The sequence below is a fragment of the Eubalaena glacialis genome, chromosome 1 (genome assembly GCF_028564815.1).
Source record: "Eubalaena glacialis isolate mEubGla1 chromosome 1, mEubGla1.1.hap2.+ XY, whole genome shotgun sequence".
Taxonomy (NCBI): Eukaryota; Metazoa; Chordata; class Mammalia; order Artiodactyla; family Balaenidae; genus Eubalaena; species Eubalaena glacialis.
In genome coordinates, this window is record NC_083716.1 from 205224401 (window position 1) to 205238582 (window position 14182).

A 14182-nucleotide genomic window follows, 5' to 3' on the forward strand; every position below is an offset into this window, starting at 1 on the left:
TGAACTTTTAATTGTTAGAAAATTTCTGAATATTACATAGTAAAAACTCAGTGTTTCCATAAACAAATGGCCTGAAGCATCAATTTATAAACACCAACAAATTTATATACTGTTATCAGAAGCGCCTAACTTCTCTTGACTGTGTACTATAAATGGAAGAGTGACTGTCATTTATTGGGCTCCTACTCTGTGCTAAGCATTTACAATATCTCACCTCTAGTAGTCAAAATGATGCTTTAAGCATGTGTTATTATTTCCATTTCATGTTCAACTTCGGCTGCTGAGTAACTTATCTGAGGGCACCAAGCTAGAAAGGGTATAAGCAGGGATTTGAACCCAAGTTTGTCTGATTCCAAAGCCTTTTCACTTTTTACATCAGGTATCTTGAGAGTGTAAAAAGATTTTTTTTTCAAATTGTTAAAGTTACACGTTCTCATTACAGGAAGTTTGGAAAGCAGACAGAATTATAAAGAAGAAAAAAATCACTCATAATTCTTCACCCCGGGGATGATCACTACTAAAATTTTATTTTATTTTTCTTTCTAGGCTTAAGAAAGCTATAATTTATATATCCAAGAGGGTACTGTTCCTCAGAGTTGTCATCCTTGAAGTTTATTCATGTTCTCTAACAATGTTGCCATTGCTTAAAACATTTTTGGAGCCAATTTAGGAACTAAATTCTCTGTAGACTCCCATGCACTGGGTACTTTGGTAGAGACATAGCAAAGAGGGTGTATCCGTTACCTAAATACCTGTCAAAATAATACATTTTTATGTTCTACCTTTTTGTGCCTTCTAAAATTATATGCTGCAAATATTTGACCATCCTGTAAAGAATACCGTCATTGTCCTCTCTAAGAACCATAAACATCTTCTGGACTTCAATTGTGGTAGGAGATGGAATTTACCAAAATGCTACTTCCTCCCATGTCAAAGATTGATGGACATTTTGGGTTATGTTTAAAAGTCTTTATTAAAAATTAAATCAATAAATGTTTAATGTCTCATTTGACAACTCATGTTATTTGTTACATTGTCCACACAACAATGTTTGCCTTTTGTGGTACATACAGAAAATCAAAGAATTGTTTTTGTCAAAAGTTTGAAAAGCACATTTTAAAATCAATTTCTTTTTAATGGAAGTATTATACTCACTGAATTATTTCCCTCCAAGGAGTTTCTGTAAAAGCAAATATATCTTAAGTGTGATGTAAAGTCGGTAGCATCTTTTGTTGAAGTGCTTCGCAAAGAAGCAGGCACGCATGCGCACTCACACACACATACATAAACGATCTCTATCAAAATGGCCATTGGTATACTTTATCAAAGTGAAGAAAGTCAAGTAATTAAGTGCCAACTGAGTTCTCATCTCTTTGGTTTATTGCACACAACACAATTACTTTCAGAAAACAAACCTAAACCTCCGCTCAAGCATCTCCCTGGTTGTCTGGCTTCTGCCTTATTTTTCACAGACATTCTTATCTGCCCCATAAGGTTAGCATGGCACCCCCTTCCCAGATTGCTGGGCACCTGGGACACCGGGACCCTGGGTCCTAAGATTGGTGCAGAGTTCTTCGGGGCCACACCCAGGGCTCCGATGGGGGCCCACCGGGCATGCGCAGGTGTCCTAAGGGCTGCCTTCTTCCCTGGTCTTCCGATTGCCGAGATTTCCTGTGGTAAGACTTCATCGTGCTCTCAGAGCTCATTACAAAGTGTAGGCTTTGTCTTGTGTTTTAATCCTGGGCACTATTCACAGTGCCTGGCATTGTGTTCAGTCAGTGTGTTAGAGAAATGAAGGGTTACAATATATTCTCGCAGAAATGGACTGTTCAGAGGAAAGGTAGTCTGATTACAAGAGAGTCAGAATAGAATGGTGGATTCGAATCTCAGGGCTTAAGAGCCTCTAGGTCAGTCCTCTCACTTAAAGATGAAAACCGGAGAGGTCAGCTGACTTGGAAAAGGTCACCTAGAGAGGTGGCGCCAAGCCAGGCACAGCATCCAGCGTCCTGAGGTCCTGTCCCGTCCTTCCCGGTGCTCCCTCCGTTCCTCGTTCCCCGGTTGTTTCCTGGAGGTTGAGCTGACTTTGCAGGATCAGTGACCAGAGCATTTGAAGCCCCACGCGGTGCTTAACAGAGCAACGGATGCAGAGGGATTCTCAGGGAACACTTGAAGAGATTGTTGACTTAGTGAGTGATTGCCTGGTTGACTTAGGAGCCCAGCACCTGTCTCTGTGCCTAAGTGGTTACTAGCTGAATGGTGAGTTCCCTGGGCTTGTGTGGATATTACAGGCTATGTTTTGGAAAGGAGATCATTACAGAAACAATAATAATAATAACAGTAACTAACATTTATTTGTGATAAATTAGGCAGGATATCCCTATGGTTTAGAGTCTAGGCCCTGTGGTCAGATGGTCACAGAATCCCAGCTCCCTCACTTGCCTTGTATATTTTTAGGAGACAGGTGCTTTCACCTTTTGGTGCCTCATTTGCTATATCTGCAAAATGCCAGTGGTAATAGTGCCTAACTCAGAGTATCGAAGAGTTAACCCATTGAAGCCCTAGAACAACGCCAAGCACTTTGTAAGAAAGTAATAAATGTTAGCTGTTCTTGTTATTAAAATATCACTACTGTGTGTGCCAAATTCATTGCACAAATTATATACTATCCAGTCTTCACAACATCTCTGTGAGGAAGCTACAATTATTGATATTGTCCCCCATTTTACAGTTGAGTAAACTGAGGCTTTAAGTCACAGGTAAGACCCAATTCCTTGTCTGCCTGACTCCAGAGCCTGTGCTTGGGTGTGGGTGTGAGGGAGATGAGTGGTGTGGCTTTGAAATGTGAGATCTGACTTCCCAAATTTCTTTTTTTCCTAGAGCACTCCAGACCCTGACCACTGTCAGGAATATCTCCGCGGATTCCCAGGTAAGTAGAGATGATCCCTCCCTTCTCTGTATCCTCCTGCTGCCCACATGGCTGGCTGCCCCTGCACCTGCAGCTGACTCCCACAGGTCTTGTCACAGTCTGTCAGCCTTTCAGGATTTTAGCACCAGAGTGCTCCTGTATAGGTGTACAGACCGAAGAGACAAGTCGCTCATGATGGGGTGGGAGATGGGGGATGAGGGATGGGGGATGGAGGCAAGGAGCAGAGGACTGAAAGCAATCCTCCCCCACCCACCTGTGCCTTCTCCACCTACATCACCTACATTGACGTTTCTATGGATTTCTGTAGTTTCGTGCATGCGAAATACCTCAAAGTACCAGGGGAAAAAAGTCTTTATTTATAGAGATCGTTGTGTTGTAGAAAGGAATTATGGTTAAGAGTGGTGGGCTCTGGGGCCAGACTACTTGGCTTTCCCTCCTTGAAGTGATAACCATTCTTGCTGGTGTAGAAGAACTTGGGCCAGTGAATCTGGAAGTCTGGCTCGCAGTCGTCAGTGCTCACTCAGCGTTGAGTGGGAGTGGAAGGACACAGACTTTTGAGCCAGGCAGCCTGGCTTTGCATCTTGCTTCTGCTGCCTAGTAATTGTACGGTCTCTGCATGTCACCTGCCTCTCTGAGCCTCAGTTTCCTTCTCTTTAATATGGGGATGATTATACCCATCTTGCAGAGTTGTTGGGATATTTCTAGCTCATGTATGTAAAGTGGACTATATAAGATTGACATTCAGTTAAATGGTAATTATTATTGTTATCAGTTATTGGTATTTGACTGGGTTCATCACAAGTATTTGTTGGAGGGGAAGCATGTTGTTATTTTTCGTTCCTCATACTTTACAAAAATATTTTTATTTTTATTTTTTCCCCCCAGCAGTCTTGCTTGTTTAAAGTAATTTGCTTAGCAAGCCATTTTTCACTGTGAAAAGATCATCTCTGGTCTAGATCCTGTCAAATGATTGTAAATTCCAAATTGAAGTAGTCCAAAATAATGAGGTCTTATTGCACCTGGATGTTTCCATGAATGTTTAAACTTGATTCTTTTTACATAACCCTGAAACTTCAGTAGTAAGATGACTGTAACTTTTTGAAAAGAGCCATTAACGTTGGTGGGAGTTGGTTGTTTTCCGTGAATGGAATAGAATACTTTACTTCCTCATATCTGAAATTTGAATCACCACGAAAACATTTTCTTTATTGTTGTTCAAAGAGAATTATTATGGAAACTACTGGTGGATTCCTCCTCTCTGTCTCTCTCTCTCTCTCTCACACACACACACACACACCCCCCTTAGTTTTTCTTTCACACACACACACACACACACACACACACAGCTTAGTTTTTCTTTCCATTAGGCAACTGAAGAGTTACTATGTAAATTCTGGCAGCCTTCTCCCCATCAGACAAGCAAGGGCACAATCAATTCCTGTTTTCTTGGAACGTACCAGATAATCAGAAACTCTGATTATTCTGCTGGAAGGCAACAAACAGCTTGATGGAAAGATGTACCAACTGAAAACAATTCTGATCATATTTTTGTCAGGAGACTGAGATGCCTCCAGCTGTCTGTCACTAATTATATTAGAGGTAGAAAGCAGGAATGTTTTGGCCTGCGAAAGATTGCGGTTGTCTCATGCTGGAACACCAGTTTTACTGGCTGCTTATCCCAGAACAGTGACATTGGACGTCCATTCTGTAACTCATCTTGCCAGTCAGCCGTAGTCTCAAACACATGTCACATGAGCACACTTAAGGAATTTTCTAATTATAGTTCAAAGGCTTTACTTTTATCTTTTTACGTTCATTCTGCAGACATCACTGATTGAAATGATTTCTCCCTCAGCATAATCCTATTGCAGGCAGTCACAAAAGAACAGGGAGATGGCAAATGAAACCCACAGTAACTGAAGAGGTGTGCGAATTCAATTAGGAAGCGACCTCTCCCATGTGGACGCATAAGCCATATAAATCCATTTTAATTGTGAGCTGTGGTACTTATCTGGTCATGTTTATTTTGGATGCAAGTGCCAAAGCTGGATTTAGACCAGAACTCCAGATCTTCAAGCTCTAATGACTAATTTGGGTATCCATCGAATCCCTTAATTCATTTCTTAATTAGTTCTCCCAGAATTAGAGTTGCTTGGTTACAATCATTTCCACAAAATTTTCCAATAAAAACAAACGTACGTAGATTTTTTTTCCCCCTGTGGTTCACACATTTGCCCTGGTCTTAAAGAACTATTCTTCTTGTTATCAAAATTATAACAACAATGACAACAACAAAACTAACATGTTGCCAGGCAGTAGAGTGTGAACTGAGGCACCAGGAACCGGTTTGATTCCCAACTCAACTACTTACAGCCATGGAACCTGGGTCAAATTACTTTCCCCCTCTGGGCTTCAGTTTCCTTTTGTAAAATGGGAAGGATAATAGTACCTATCTCATAGGGTTGTTTTAAGGATTTAAAAGGCATTGCATGTAAGAACTAATATGCAGACAGTGCCTGGCATTATAATAGATGCTAGTTATTATGTTTTTTGTCAATAAGACAGTGGGAGACTGAGGAGCAGATTTGCCGGTGCCACAATATTGTCATCTAAGTATGTCCCATTAATGTAGTCCATTTGGAGGTCACTCATGATGGTAATGAAACATTGGAGACTCTGAGGTTGGAATTAATCTCTATTGTTTGTATTTGTACTCCTCAGTTTAGCTCAGGATTAACATTTTTGGCTTTCCATGCTTGATCAATGTGAGTGCTAACTTGAAACCTTTTGGTGCAAAATTGCTTTAAAATTTGAATGAACATTTTGTTCTCTCAGTAGACACAATATCGGCCCTCATTAAAAGGAAAAATGCAATTACAGTATGTAAAAAATATATATGTGGCGGGGAGAGGAGATTTGGGCGTATTGGCTTCAGTAAATTCATTGGAAATTTTCAAACTATTTTTTAACAGAGTTAAATGCATTTAATGTCTTGGTTCAAATTTAGTCAGTGTGCAGGAGTGAAAGTCTAGGGAAAGATAAATCTAGTAATTTAATGAGCTTTGCTCATGGCTACATAAGAGTTAGTTTATATTAACATTGATTTCCAAGTGATTCACTAGAATTACCTTTCTTAAGTTTTTTTTTTTTTTTTAGAAACTAATGTCCGATCCAGCAATTCCACTCTCATGCATGCACAGGTGTGCACTTGTCTGTGTATTCTAGAGAAATGTACACTTGTGTACATCCAGAGATGTGTAAATTGTTCTTAGCACCATTATTTGTATTCATCTCAAATTAGAAACACAGAATATCCATCAATAGTAGAATGGATGAATAAACTGTGGTGTAATCATAAGGAATTATGATTTCTATAACTATAGAGTGGAATATTATACAGCAATGAAAAAAGAATAAATTAGTGCTACACACAAGAAGAGGGATACATCTTAAGACATAATGTTAAAAGAAAGAAGATACAAAGTATACATAGCAATCTTATTTCATTTATGTGAAGTGTGAAAACAGACAAAACTAAACTCTGTTGCTAAGGGTTACAGACGTAAGTGGCCAGGAATTTATTACTGAAAGAATCAGGATAGTGGTTCCCTCTAAGGGGCATGCTGGGGGAGAGAGAGGAGTTGCGGGGCTCCTGCGAGCGCTGGCAATGTTTGGTTTTTTTTGTTTTTTTTGTTTTTAAGATTTATTTATTGATTGATTGATTGCTATGTTGGGTCTTCGTTTCTGTGCTAGGGCTTTCTCTAGTTGCGGCAAGCGGGGGCCACTCTTCATCACGGTGCGCGGGCCTCTCACTATCGTGGCCTCTCATTGCGGAGCACAGGCTCCAGACGCGCAGGCTCAGTAGCTGTGGCTCACGGGCCTAGTTGCTCCGCGGCATGTGGGATCTTCCCAGACCAGGGCTCGAACCCGTGTCCCCTGCATTAGCAGGCAGATTCTCAACCGCTGCGCCACCAGGGAAGCCCCCAATGTTTGGTTTTTGACAGGGGCTGGCAGTTGCATGGGTAATACACAGTATATACATCAAACATTAATGTTTCATGTGCCTTTCTGGTTGTGGGTTAGAGTTCATAATTTTAAAAGTTTTTAAAAAGGCAAAATAAACTCTTTCCAATCCAGGTTGGTTTATCCTTGTCCTGCATAGTTTTAGGCCAAGAGATTCCTGTGATTATAAGTGGCTCTAGAAGTAAACTACTGCCTCACTGCCTGGCAAAGTGGCCTCCAAAATAGGATATGCACCCACAGGGAGCTCTTGAGAAGATTCATTTGGTTGAGAAAGACATTGATTAGAATTTTCATTTACATTCATTTTATTATCATGAAACATTATGATAACAGATGGTGACTATATTGGCACTGGCATCATTCCTGGGTCCACGTGTCAAATGGTCGAGTATCACCTGGAGGGAGGGAGATGAGGCCTCCTCTTCACAGTGGCTTCCCCTCTGGCTCATCTGCTTTGGTTATTTTGTGGAATATATCATGCCTGGTCAACTGTATTTACAAATTCTATGTTTTAGTTTTAACAAACCCTCACAGAGTCTTAAAAAGATTCTACAAAGAATTCCCATAAATTGAAGATAATTTTAATATTGCAAGCAACAAGAAAATGTCGAAGTTTAACATGAACTCTGTCAGCCCTGTTATGAGGTAATGACAGTGCTCATCTAATCCGATCTTGCAAGAAGCTGGCCACCAAAATTCTAAATTATCTGGAAGACGTACAGATTTATATCCACTGTGGTTAATTAGTCATGAATCTCGTCCTGGGTGTATTTGACTTGAGACATCATGGTTAGCAAAATAGTACATCAATTCTGTCATTCTTTTCTATTTTTTTATGTTTTATAATGTGTATACAATAATACATGTATATGAATCGTAATAAACGATTATATATAGTTAGTACAATAATGCATATATATGAATCGTAAACAAAGAGCCAAACCTTTTTGTGTTCAAACATGTAAGATGAAAATACCTTGGACACCACTGCCTTGTAGTTCAAAGGCTACTCCCTGCTAATAGTTAAAATGTGTAGAAGGTAAACTTACTATCCGTGTCAAAAAGAGGCACTTCTTTGTCTTAATGTTTTTATTGCCAAATATCATCATAAGGCAATAGTTTATATTTTTTACTTTATTAAGGCTTTCCCCAAGCCCTTGGTTTGGAGTTGGGTAGGAAAAAATGAAAAGATGTATATACTCAGAATAGCTCTGTTTTTCTGTTTTGCTTATATTCCCTGTAAGATTCCTTTATGATTACACATATACATACACACCGAGGTGTAGTGGGAAGGGTGCTTGACCGGCATTCAGGAGACGTGGTTCTAAGCCTAGCTCTGCCACTTGCCAGCAATCAGGCCACAGCACAGAGACAGTACCCTCTCTGAGCTGTCCTTGCCTTTTCTCTCTCCTGAGGGGTTAATAGCAACCCTTCCCTGACCCTGACAGTGATCACATGTGAGAGCATCTGTAAAATGCAGTTTCCTACAAACAGAAGGAATTAAGGTCCTGTCCCTCTACTTCACCTTTAACAAAATGTAGCTTCTTATTAAAGTACTAACGTCCTTAACCTACAAGGCTCTTTTGATTGGAAGCTACAGAAACTGACTGGCTAGCTTAAACCAAAACAGAATTATTTTTGAATTGTTTTATTGGCAGGATCCTGGGGCATCTACAGCATTGAAGGGATGGTAGAACCTTCAAACTGCACGAAGGGCCACCACCAGGGAAGGCCTTGCAGACTCGACATAGGGCATTGTGGTCTCTTCTCTAAGGCATTGCTGTCAGTGTGATGGAGCGCTGATGATGTCTACCTGCTGGGGTTCATAGTTCAAAGTCTGAGGCTCCAAGAAGAGGGAACCTAATTTATCCGACTTAGGTTGATGACCGCCTTTTGACCAGTCAGCCTCAGGTGAGGGGAAAAGGTCACATAGGATAGACAAGGTTCCTGGGAGCTCTAGCCCTGCATGTCTGGGCCATCTCAGGAAATCAGGCATCCCTGTGAGCTTCTGCCTACCGCTGGTATTAATGTTTCTATAGTTGCTAATGACTCAACTCTCTTTAAGGGGTTTGAATAAAAGGAATCAAAGAAATTTAAATACGGAAGTATATATGAGCATTTTCTTCAGTCAATGTCAATGCACCTAACTGAGTCTGGGTTTCTCATATTTTTCTTGAGGTGAACACTGAAGTTGAAATCACTTTCATTAGATGTTGAAAATTCTCTGTAGGTCCTAAGGGGTCCTTCCGCCCAGGCTGCTTCTCTAAGGTTTGACTCCACTTCTACCTTTAGCTACTGCTTTACCTCTGGTTAGAAAGAAGGCATTAAATGAATTTTAGGATTCCTAATGCCGATGCTCTCTTCACTGACAACCTGACTTGACCTAAAATTTTATGCCAATGTGGAAAGAAGGTAAGAGAGGTACACAGAGACTGTGTACCACAGGCAAGTCATCATACCACTAAAGGACCTTAATTTTCTCTTGTGACCCTATTAAAGTATATTTGAATATATCACAGCCATTTCTAGACAGACGTATCCAGCTGTTCCTCACACCAGTGGGTATTTGATACATAGCATTTGTTCTACCAGGGCTCAAGCAATTACTTATAATATATTAATAATGGAAATGATGAAAATGTTTATATCCCTGAAAAATCGATGCATATCTTCCAAAACAAGTTAAATATTGCTGTCAAATATTGGCCTGGCAAGTCCTAAATAGAGTATCGTCCCCTTTGGAACATTCACTATGTAGCTATAACGAGTGCAGAAATTCTTTGTTTTTAAAGCACATACACATAATGTAATAACCAAATTTTATGTTGTTAACAGACAGTGAAGTATCTTTATGTAAAAAGAAAAGTTCTTTCTTAGAGAAAGAGCACCACCGAAGAAAGAGAAGTGGTAACAACGATCATTATTTTACCCAGTCTCCATTTTCCCAAGTGCTGAGTTATAATGTAATCTGTGGTTTATACTTTTTAAACCAACTCTGAATAGATTGCCAACCTAGTGCCTCACACTGGTTAGGTTATAAGGATGATTTATTATTTGTCAGATTTTAAGTGCTGACCCATGAGATGTTAAACTTGTATTGGCAGCTGTTGTCCAAAGGTTTCCAGGTGTCCTGACTAATGCTTTGAAAGACCAGCATTAGCAATAAATCACAGCATACATAATTTTTCAATAAAGTAGTGGAAAGGATTTTGCCTTCTAGGTCCTCTAAGCTTTGGTATTTGGAAGTTACTTAAATGGGAAATTAAAGTAAAGGGGTAAAACATTCTCAGGCTTTAACTCTTGAATTTTGGGCCAGCCATAGTCAATAGCTAAAGCATCTTGGTAGCTTTGTTCTCCTAACCCTGAGATCTCTTGGGTCTGGGAACTAACGAAGTGCCAAGCATAGGCCTAATTGCATTCCTAGTTACTGAGACAAAAATCTCAAAGGAATTTTCCTTTTCTTTCAAAGGAGTACCTTGAGCGTTAACATTTTCTGGAATAGCAAAATTGTTTATAAGACTTCTGCAAAGCTTTCTGAGAAGAGAGCTTGAAGAGGGCTCTGGCAGCCAGTTAAGAGGCATGCAGTTGCTCACCTAGAGTGACAAAGAGTTAGGGAGAGGAAATCAACAAGTAGGAGAGATGCGGCTTTGTCCTCTAAGCTTGCTCTCTGCTAATGAGCTGATGTTCTCTTTTCTTCTTCTTTCTCTATGGTCTGCTCAAAGATTTAGCAAAATGGTGCATGATATATTCAGGTAGCCCCATGGTAGACCACCGGCTGACTGTAAGTTCTGTTCACCAGTATTCCCAGTGCTGTGACTACTGCTTGATACATAAGAAATGTTCCATTAGTATTTGTTGAATGAAGGAATATATTCAGGTAGGTCTTTCTGTGATCTGTATATTGGTGATTTATATATTGGGCCAGATATACTCTGGGCCACATTACTTCTGATCAAGGAATCAGTATCCAAATTTAGTAGACTGGGACCTTCCAGTATGATGGAGAATAAGGGCTTGGAGAAACCAAAACTTGGAACAACCTGAATACTCAGCAATATAAAAGGAACTGATACAACCTTCCAGGAGGCTTAATTTACTCCAGAAGTTAGCATATCCAGTGAAAAGTTTTAGCTATCAGAGTTTTTCTTAATGTAAATAGTTTTGCAGAGTTCTTACCATACTGACAGTATCAGTTTCAACTTTCTAGAATTTTGCTTTTAATACATCGGTTGGCAAGCACCCAGTGCCAAGACCAAGGGTTAGCTCGCTGCTTCACTTCCTTCCTCCAAGCTGCAACTTCTCTCGCAACGCCAGGCAGCTGTCTCCCAAATGTATGCCGTCAGTAATGTAGGAAACCAGATGAACAAAAGAGGGTAAATCAGCACAAATTTATCGTCAGAGCTGAGAGAAAGAACCTCAAAATGAATGCTCTGCTGACTGTGGGTCAGAAATGTTATCTTTGTATCTCAAGGACAGGACGTTTTTGTTTTTTTGGCTGTGTTGGGTCTTCATTGCTGCGCGCGGGCTTTCTCTAGCTGTGGCGAGCAGGGGCTACTCTTCGTTGTGGTGGCTTCTCGTTGCGGAGCACGGGCTCCAGGCACACGGGCTTCAATAGTCGTGGCCTGTGGGCTCAGTAGTTGTGGCTTGCGGGCTCTAGGGTGCAGGCTCAGTAGTTGTGGCGCACGGGCTTAGTTGTTCCGTGGCATGTGGGATCTTCCCAGACCAGGGCTCAAACCCATGTCCCCTGCATTTGCAGGCGGAGTCTTAACCACTGCGCCACCAGGGAAGTCCCTCAAGGATAGAACATTTAATATAGATTTGGGTACAAAGTACACATCACCCTCCAGGCATGCTCAACTGTGTCAACCGGAAAACTATTCTTTAGGGTTTACAATTTCCCCTTTTTCCTAAATTAAAAAATGCTAATGTGAACTCTTGACTCTCAACAACACGTTATTATTGTATATAGGGCAAAGAGTAAATAAGACACTTGCCTAATGACAAAACAGTTCATTTTAACTCAGCAAGCTGGGAGTAATATTAGCTTGTTTTCTTTTTTCCATGCTTCTTTGTGGAAATAGGCCACAATCATTTTTATTCCATCATTCTTCATTACCTTATAGCAGGCTTCCTGTTTATGCTATCAAGAGCGGTTTTTAAAGACCCTTGAGGGGTCTTTCACCTATAGTACCCCTTTAGAATATCTGAGGGTTTGGAAATATAGAAACTTCTCTTAATGAAATATGCTTAATGGTCTGTGCAGAGTATTGCAATATTTACACCTAGTTCAGGTAATGTAAATTATATTTAATTAGTCATTCTGGGAAAGTAGTAGATATTTTAGAATAGATTCAGTACCTAGAACCCACTGTTTGCCTGTTATGTATAGTACTTTAGATAAAATTCTATGAGTAGTATTTATAGATTAAAAAAAGTATTTGCAGTAGCATAAAGCCAATTCTTAGGGACTCATAATAATGTGAAGAACATGTCATGTTGGGGCATGAAAAGCATCCATGTGGGACAGACTTTTATAAAAATTCTTTGTAAACTTTAAAGTGCTATACGAATGTAATCATTATTTTTACATTTGTGACATGCAGAACTTCTGGGCTGAATGACAGTCCATAAGTTTGTGTTTTAATGCTGAATATGTTCCTGTTTCAAGTGAGATTTCCTTTTTCACATGTAACCCTTGTGTCAGAGACTCCCTGAGTTCCTTAATTGGGTTCCTTCACACTGTACTTGACTTTTGAACCCTCCAGACCACGCTTGTGCCAGGAGAAGCACGCTTCCTATGATGCTTTAGAAGGTGGTGTGATTTCTAGGAAGGAACCTCAACCTGCATCACAACTGCAATCTATAGATGACGGCTAAGAGCCCCACCGTGGTCATCTCCCAGTCCCTCCTGGGCACTGGAATAGGACTCAGAAATCACTCATTCCTGGCCTTATATGGCCCCCTTTATGGGCCTCTGACATGCCTACTTTTCCAGAACTTCTCTGCCATGACACTCTGCTGCTTTGGTATCTTCTGCAGGCTGGTCCTTTTTCGGTAGTTATTCCAGCCACCTGCGTTTTCTTTCTGCCATCTCCGTGTCTTGGTCGGTCTCTCTGTTCCTCTCTGTCCTCCCAACACCACCTTCTCTGCGCTTCAGCCTCCTTTTTTGCCTCCATGGCTGCAAGAAACTAGAAACAAGAAAATGTGTCCTACCTGGTAGGTAGTATTCCTGGTAGTATTCCTGTGTCCTGGTAGTATTCCTCTGCCCATTTCCCACTGCCCTCTTCCCTGGGTGAAATTGCTCTTTTCTCCAGCACTCCAGCGTTGCCAGCTGCATCTTTGTTCTCCTCTCTTGCCCGAGAGCTCGTGTGGCGTGGGCGCAGGGGTGGGGGGAGGGCTGGCGGGGGGGCACAGCCCCTTTCTCCGCGGCTCTCGAAGTGCTTCATTGTCCGCACCCAGGACCAGGCCATGGGAAACAGACACCCGGACAGTCACCATGGGCTATACAAATATTACTTCCATTTAGCCTGACCTTTCATTGTGCTCCAAAATGACTGAAAATACTTAAATGGTATGCAGTATGTTTCCGGAAACAAAAATAAATGGGGTTCTTTTAAGAAGACACACTTGAACTTTTGCCCTTTCCTTCCTTTTTGAGTCATTGTATCCAGTTCAAGGTTTCCTTTTAGCATGTCTTTTCCTTTGGTGAGAAATTGCTAATTTCTCTACTGATAAAATTATGAATCATAGAAGCAATGTAAAGATAAGGATTCCTCATCTGGCCTTAAAACACTTAGCTCTGGGAATTGAGTCTTGTGAACATTTCTTAAGTGCTGACTGTGTGGCAGGCACCCGCAGACTGACTGACTAATTCTGTAACCGCGTTAATGTACTAATTCAACTAATCCTCACAGCGGCCTTGTGAGGCGGGTAGTATTGTTATTTGTCTGTGTTTTAGGATGTAGACACTGAGGCAGAGTGAAAACAAGTTAGTTGCCCAAGTTCACACAGTTAGCATGGGCAGGGCCTGGACTTGAACCTCGGGGGTCTGTCTCAGTGCCCACGTTCTCAACTACTGAACTAGCTGCCTAAATGCCTTGAGTGCATCATGTAACCCCTGGGAGCCTGATTCGTCATCTCTGAGGTGGTACTAGTTACACCTACCTTACTAAATTGTGGGGAGGATCAAATGAAATGATTATTTGAAAGGGCCCAGTGTAGATTGTGAAATGC

The 14182-nt window shown here is 40.9% G+C and overlaps 1 protein-coding gene across 5 annotated transcripts in view; it reads left to right on the top strand.

Moving 5' to 3' along the window:
• Positions 1-14182, top strand: part of SPATS2L (spermatogenesis associated serine rich 2 like) — a 165724-nt gene that overhangs the window by 19055 nt on the left and 132487 nt on the right. For all 5 annotated transcript variants that reach the window (XM_061186132.1, XM_061186124.1, XM_061186116.1 and 2 more), the window contains exon 2: positions 2878-2926. The gene's annotated coding sequence lies outside the window, so the exon portion shown is untranslated. The remainder of the gene's footprint in view (positions 1-2877; positions 2927-14182) is intronic.